The 8,186-nt window shown below is 43.4% G+C and overlaps 1 long non-coding RNA gene across 1 annotated transcript in view; it reads right to left on the reverse strand.

Moving 5' to 3' along the window:
• LOC110482853 (uncharacterized) overlaps window positions 1-2,113 on the reverse strand; it is a 49,762-nt gene extending 47,649 nt beyond the window's left edge. The window contains exon 1 of the long non-coding RNA XR_014956731.1: window positions 1,927-2,113. This is a non-coding gene — a long non-coding RNA (uncharacterized LOC110482853). The remainder of the gene's footprint in view (window positions 1-1,926) is intronic.
• Between the last annotated feature and the right edge of the window lie 6,073 nt (window positions 2,114-8,186).

Below are 8,186 nucleotides of genomic sequence, written 5' to 3' on the forward strand. Positions count from 1 at the left end.
CTGCACTCATAAACACGTACCCCGAGTCCTGTCTGTAAACCCTGGGGAGCAAATGGGATTCTTCATGTTGTGATACTGTACAAGTACCTGCTCAGGCAGGGAGCAGAACAAAATAGCAAACAGCTGATCAGCCAGATGACAGAATTATGTTTTTAAGACCATATTTAAAAAGAAAAGTGATCCGCTCACCATAGCCTAAAGAGGGAATTCCCAGGAATGTTTCTAAAATCCAACAAATATTAGCATTGATCCTGGAAAGTCTTTTGGTAAAGCAAGCTAACTCCAAACCCCTTCATTTAACATAAAAACTCTTCAAAGTTATGCAGTCGTGCACACACCTTAGCCACATGTATGTGGAATTCTGTAGTGCTTTGCTGACTTTTTAATTCATCTAAGTTCAAAGCTTTGATCACAGTGCTGCTACACTTTCTGTTTGCATTTTTGCAGCCTTTACATTATATTTGGGGAGAGAAGACTTAAAATTTAATTAGATAGAAAAAAATCAATTATTTAGCTTTCATTGAAAACGTGTGTGTTCCTATGGATGGTGTAAAGCTCAGATTTTTAAAAAATGCAGTAGACAGTGTGACATGGTTGTTTTCTTCTGCTTAAAAGGTACAACTTTCTATGAGTATTAGTAACTGCAGTCATTACTGTAAAATTATGGAAGATTTATATAAAAATCTGAGATGGAAGAAAATGAAGTGTTTCGCTCCTTTTCCAAATGTATTTTATTTCTGTAATTTGTCAGTAAAAGTATAATAAATTACCAAGTAATACCCTCATTGTCTTAATCAGAGGTGAGGAACATAAGGGGTATACAAAACATTACAAGTTTTGAATCAGTGAGATAAATATACATTTTAAGGCTGTATGGTTTGCACATGCACCGAGCCAATTATGTGCAAACAGAAATAGCTATTTTTAGAAACTAGCCTTAATTCATGGCAGCCGAGCTATAGCAAGCACTGCTCTATACTAAACCTACAACTTTCTCGTTATTTCAGACGTCTCAAAATAAATAACAATACTGTTTCTCTTTTTTCTTTGTAACTCTGCCTTAAGACACAGTGTAGAGATTTAAAGCGACTGAAATGAGCAGAGTTCTTGGAATTTCTGCTAAAACTAACTTCGTGGGGATTTTTTCCCCCCTTAGTGAGAAGGAGGCTCGTTGCTCCTGCTCATGTATGCTGAGTTTTCCCTTACGGAGCCCTCACTGCCCGCTCCCCGCCGGGGCTGCTCCGGCTGCACTTCAGCGAGCAGCAGCTCAGGCTCAAAGACAAGCCGGGCTTAGGCAGCGAGTCGCTATTTTTCGTACAGCGGCCTTGAACATCAGCCTTGCCACATGAGAAGCGGCTATCCTCCCCACCTGAATAAAACGAAACTTAAACTATCTTCTAACCACACATTCCTTGTTTTATTACTATTCCTCCCCTCCCTCCCTCTTTCCCCCCTCCCTCTCTCTCCCCCCTCCCGCATTAAGTTTCGGGCGGCTCTGGCAAGCGGTTCCATGTGACGGCAGCGTGGTCGCTTCCTTCCCGGCCAGCCACAACAAATCCCGGCGGAGCATCAAGGGACGGACACCCCGAGGGGGAGGCGATGCCCGGAGAGCCTGGCATCGCCATTCGCCTGCTCCCTCAATGCCCGCACCCCAGCAACCGGGCGCTGCCGGCCCGAGGCAGCCGGGACACAAGCGTAGCCCCTTCCCACGGGCAAGGACGGCCGGCACGGCACGGGAGAGCACGGCGAGCGGCGGCAGCCTAGCCCGTCCCGTCCCGTCCCGTCCCGTCCCGTCCCGTCCCGTCCCGTCCCGTCCCGCTGTGTCCTCCGCCCCGCCGCGGCTGTGTGCGGCGATGCTCGCCCGGTCCCGTCTCGACCGTGCCTTCTCCCTGGGCAGCACGGATGCGAAGAAAAGGCTGAACTCACCTGGCTGCTGCGCTGCCGGGGGCGCAGAGGCCGAGCGCTCTCGGCAGCCTCGCCCGCCCCCGGCACGGGACGCCCTGCGCCGGGCGCGGGGGAGCCGGGGCGGCGGCGAGGCCGAAGCCGTCGGGAGCCCGCTCAGCGCTGCCTGCCCCGCCAGGAGCCTTCCAGCCCAGATATACCCGTATTGTTTCCCTCGTACCATTTTTTTTTTTTTTTGATTTGCAAGAAGACGCCAAAATCCCCGTAAATGGCTCATTTCTGGGGCGGGGGGCGCTCCCGGCGGCCCGCGGGGGTCGCGGCGCGGGCCCGGCGCATTCCCGCTCCCACAGCGCCGCCTGGCGGCGCGCCGCTCCCGTCCCCGCGGCCCGCGGGACACGCGGGGATCGCCGTAAACGAACCCCCGTGACCCGCGCTCAGTTCAAGTGCGATCTTTCTTTTTTTTCTTTTCCGCCCCCCACCCCTCGCCTTTTTTTTTCCCCTCCTGGATCCTCTTTCAAGCCCACTCCACGCTGCTGCGCTATTACATGCTAATTTAATTTTACTATGGACGATATTTTCAGCATTTGCTGAGGACAGTAAATTTTGTAGTTTATGTTATTTCACTTTTTATGACTTTTTAACACTTAATAAAATTTTATTAGAGCACTTTTGTGTTTACAAGGCCACAAAACTCTTGGCAGGTTGTCAGAAGTCCTTTTTATTATGATCCTACTGATATACTGCGAGTAATGAAATAATCATGTCCAGAAATGTATCAAAGGCCAGAGGGATTATCCAATTTAATGGCTCTACAGATGCGCTGTGAGGGATACGGACAGGCAACGCGTCGACAGGCTAAAAGGCGTGTGCGAGGCGGAGGCAGCCCTGCTTAATTTCTTTCCCATTGCAGGCTGGCGCTGTGTTATCCTGGAGGCTCCGGGCTCGGTCAGGTGACTCCCGGTGCTTTCAAGAGAAATGGATTTATTCTGGTGAAAAAAGATCTTTTCTTTTTATTCTTCTTAGGTGTGCATCTATTGCTGATGCGCTTGCTCGGTGTTTCCGCTGCTTGCGACACTCAGCGAAACACAATTTACTGGAAAACACCCAATGTCATCGTGCCATTGTGCAGCAAACAGTGGCTTTGGGCGTTAGGATTTAGTCATGCAGCCAACAAATAATTACACTGAAAAAAGAAAGACCAAAATAAACAAACATTAAAAAAATCAAAAGCAGAACAAGCTGCTGAGATCAAATACAAGTGAGATATTTAAGAGCATTCTGTGAAATTATTGGTTTTTGCTTTTGCCAAAAGCAAAGCTTTTGTCGCGGCACAGGGTTGTAGGAGTGCTCTTGTTTGTGCATGTGCCTTCCACAATGGACTGTTTTTCTGCACTGCTGCAGTGCTACAGTCTGAGATACTGCAGTTGTTTTTAAGGCAATTTCCTTCTATTTTAAATAATTGTTCATTTAACATATGTTGCTAAACTCATTCTTGCGTCAGAAGGAGGCGATTATACTTCCTGACCCTGACAGCAAGGTGGGTGGCTTTGTTTTATAATTAAATTTGCTGTGTTCAATTTAATATTTTTCTTTCTCTGCTGTTTCCTAAAGACATGCCAAAAAAGATAAAAGGTACCAATAGTACCAGCAACACTGCAATGCCAGTTTTGTCTCTTTAACACACATTGTTCCAAACTTTCAAGCTTCACAGGGACACTAGAAGGATATTCTTTCACAGTTTTACAATTACTTGTATAATTCCCTGTGAGTTTAACCCTACTCCATTAAAGTCTCCAACAAGAACATATTTCATAATTTAGAAAGCAGAAAGATAACTTTTTTTCTTCCAGGACAAACATACATATTCTATTCCAATATCTCATGATATTGCCAGTAGGGATTTCTTTTTAAGAAAACAGGCAATATCTGTGCATTTTTAAAATATGCTTGAATAATTTGTAAGGACTTTACAAACAATCTGAAGACAAGGTTAGAAGTGATCAAAGAATTTATCTTCAAAATCAGGATAATATATTAGAAAACCATATATTCGTATATTTATTCATATTGTGAATCTGCCTCACTTTGGAAGAGTGCCTCCAAAATCAATGGAGCTTCAGGAGGAGTTAAAATAATGTACAGTGTTAGTAAACATGCCAGAACTTGGCCCAGGAGAAGTACTATTAATCATTAAATGCAGTTTAGCTTCAGGACAGAAGTTTTGTTTTTCCAGAACAATATCATCTACTGTAAATCACATGTTTGCAGGTCAAGGTCAATTTAAACTTCTTCAACCTTTAACAGCAATCAAACTGGAAATCTGCAGGATGGAATGATGTGGTAACAGAAGTGATGGACTGGAAATTTTACATTTGGAAGAGCAGTTGTTGCTATTGTTCTTTTGAGAGAAAGAGCAAATTTTGAAATGCTTTGAATATAAATATGTAAACATGCCACACATTATTTAATCAATGAAGCATTTAACCCTTTCCTAGGGGGCTTCATTTTTTTTTCTGGAACATCAGAAAAGGCCTGAGGAAGCAGTTCTCAACATCATGGAAACAGGAACAGAGGCAGGATTCAGTAACTGGACCTGGACTGGTGCCTACATGAGCTGTGCAAGGCCGGCAAGAAAGTCCTGGCTGAAAGAGAACAACCTTGGTGGAATAATTTAAGGAAGCAGTGTGACTAAGAAAGGCCCTGTCCCCAGGATGCACCAATGCCACCCCCTGGAGAGGTCCCTCAGACCCCAATGGGCATTGTCAGAGCAGTTATGTGGGTTGAGACATTCCCCTCCACTAAGGATGGCCAGAAGATAGTATGTGGAGAACGTGGGTCCAGGGAGGAATCTGTGGATACGGAAATCTGTGACTGTTTCTACAGATAACCCCTGCTTCCGACTCAGTCATTGTCTAGCCCATCAAGCAGATGCACCAGTGAAATGCAGCACACTTGGCACACAGGGCATTGCCAAATCTGCTGATGGCCTGGTGAGCGTGAGAAGATTCATATGAATCATTTTAACAGGCCAAAACCTACCCCTAGTCAAGCCAGTGGAACTTGTGCCATTGTTCACAATGAGACTGAAAGTGCAGCCATGATTAATTAATTATTAATAGGCAGTTACCTGTGAGCTTCGTTTTTACTAAGCACAAAGCTGGAGTACAGTATGCTGTAGGCTGATGGATGAGCAACAGTAGATGAACAACTTATTTACATGCAACATGCCAACAGCATGAAACTCAGCCAAAAAGTCTGTAACTAAAGAAGAGAAGGTGTTCTGTAAAAGCCATTTTTTGTTTTAGCCATAGAACTCATATGCATGAGAGTGGTATTTGTGCAACTAAAGCCCATTCAATTTTCTGAAAACAAATTTTGGGTTGATGATGAAGCCAGAAAGTCAAGTACACTCCCTACTGAAATCTATTAAGGGACTTAAATCAGGTCTTTAATTTTCCTTTTGCAAAACTGCTGGCAAAACAAGCAATAGGTACTTTTTCAGGGCTGTTTGTTATTTTTATTTTTTGGTTGGCAAATCATTTGCTTGTTGAAAGCTGCCATTTCCCAGATTGGGGGGAAATGTAACAAAAATTATGAGTCCGTCAAAATGATGAAAACATTCCCTGGGCCTCGGTTACTATTACTTGAGAAGGAAGATTATAGATTAGATATTAACATAGTCCCCTGCTATTTAGGAGACCATAAGACAATCCTTTCTCTGTAAATTAGAGCACAGACTGGATTCCACATCTGCCGTGTCCCAAATGAGTGCCTAATGCCTAAGTGATGGGATCTTTCCAGTGAGCCCACTCCAGGGAGCTCAAGGGAAGAGAGAAAATAACAGCAGAGTTTAATTAACCTGTCTTATGAATTTTTAATAAAATTCCTGAAGTTTGGGGAGTTTGTGGCTTGTGACTGAGGCTGGGACTCCAGCCTAGATCATCAATTGAGAAAAACACATATTCCTATCAAAACTCTATCCCTTTTTTTTGATGTAGTTATCTGCTACAAAGTTTAGTATGCTGCAGATGTACTAAAGAATGAAAGTACCTGAAGATAATGATATAAACTTAAAGCATATAAAAATAAGACAGTTGAAGTGCTACCTACATTGTAGTTTCATTATAGTTTAATGGACATACGCCGATGAGCATTGTGCCTCTGTGTCCAATCTGATAGATGTACCCCATAAAAGCTTGCCTCAGAAGAAAGTCAGATAAGTGAAACTCAGTAGAAAAATAGCTCTACTTTCTGCAGCTATAGATTATTCAATCAATGAAACTCCTATCTAACTCAATATTACCCACATCCTTGGATTTACTTTCTGAACTCTCATCTGAAGTACAAACTGTCTCCCTCAGTTTCCTCTTATGAGTGTGGTAATTTTGAAAGCTCAGAAACCCTTCCTGAAGAGTAAGCAGTAGCTCCAGACTATGGTTTTTGTGGCTGAGACCAGATAAAGAATAGCAGTTACAGTTCTCAAAAGAGAGCTTCAGATTTGCTTGAACATGGTTATCATTTACAGTGCAATGTCATTGAAGTTCTTAAGCTGAGTGGTAGTCATGCAATCATTTAATGTTTTCTATAGATTATTTTGGCTTAGTCCCATTTTTCTTCTCCTTTATTTTCACTTCATGCAACTATATATCATAGTTATATAGTCATATATGTAACTATAGATATATCTCTCTATCTCTCTCTCTCTCTCTCATCTATCTATCTATCTATCTATCTATCTATCTATCTATCTTTCTATCTCTATCTTTCTGTCTTTCTATATCTCATTACTAGTTCTCAAGAAATTGTTAACATTTCTTTTACTGTCTCTTTCTTGGTAACTTATGGAGACAATTTTACTAATGGCAACCATAGCACTAGAGAAATGGAGTCTAACATGACTACCTTAAAACACACAACTCAGAATATCTACAAGGAATCCGAGATGCAGTTCTTAGTTGGAGGAATTATAAACAGCAAACCTAGCTGGAGAACTTCCTACCATATACTGGAAAGTCCTACCAAACTTCTATAGTCATCCTGCTGGCCTGCTAGGGATTAGGGACTCATGCTATTTAACATGCCTGTCTTGTGCCTTCTGCACGAGGAGCACTGGCACAAGTAACAAACATGGCAAGGGTGCTCCCAGAGCCACTAGCAAGTCTCTGGCTGCCCAAGTGCTGCTCTAGTTACTCTCACTGGACAACACCCTGCAATTTGCTGAGGACACTATTTTTGTTACAACCTTTTTGCAGGGGAGAAACTGAAGCATTTGGCTTGAAGGCATTTAGGTTCCTAGGGAACTCCCTGCTGCTTGGTTCTCACATAATCTGCCTGAATTCTGCTTTTCATCTTTACCTGCCTAAAATATCCTGGTGAGTTTAAATAATATCTTCAAGGTTTTACAGATCTGAGAGGCAAACGAGGAAGATAAATTCATTCCCCTCAGGTTACCAGGTTAGCCCTTAAGCACAGCAGGTAAGGCAGCATGGAATCTCCAACAGCAATCTGCCCTCTCCTTCCTGAGTAAAACATGGTGTGGCAGGGAAGGATACACTCATGGGCAAGTGGGTGCCAGGGGCAGCTATGGCAGAGGGGTTAATTGAGGTGTCACAGGTGGCCCAGCATGTGCAGGTGCCAGGGATTTCGGGTGTTCAGGAGCAGTGCCTGAACAGCACAGCAGCCAGTGCATGGGGAAGCCTGGTCCACTGGCCTTCCTCTCCCTTTTACTCTGGGATGGAGAGGAAGGTCTGTTTTACCCTGGTGGCTGGGGACCAGGCCATTTCAAGCATTATTTTTTGACCCAAATTCTGCCTTTAAGAGAGCATTATGGAGACTGCAGCCCACCCTGGTCTCTCAGAACTTCTTCCTCTCTCCTTGCATAGTCCCAGCCATACTGCTGGGAAGTCTGCCAGGGAAGAGGGAGGGCTGATACAACTTGCAGACTTTTTTTCCCCTATTTTGATCTGTGTGCATTTCTTTCCTGATGCACTCTGAGGCAAAGGTGAGGAGATATTTATATCTCCCTTATCAAGGAGAATTACCAGGATCTTAAAATACCATTTAGAAGTGCTGAAACAATGAATGTTATGCTGACTGTTATGCTGACAGTAGCTCTTCAAAGGTTTCTCATGTAAATAAAGGTTGTCTCCAAGAAGAGTCCCATACATAGTATTACACAGCAATCATTAACTTTAAAAATTATTGCAAACAAAATAAAATTCAACATGTCAAAATGGATTTGGATTGTGTGACCATTCAAACCTTATTAAAATGACAAACTTGAA

This window comes from Lonchura striata, chromosome 7 (genome assembly GCF_050655825.1).
Source record: "Lonchura striata isolate lonStrDom1 chromosome 7, ASM5065582v1, whole genome shotgun sequence".
In the NCBI taxonomy this organism is placed as follows: domain Eukaryota; kingdom Metazoa; phylum Chordata; class Aves; order Passeriformes; family Estrildidae; genus Lonchura; species Lonchura striata.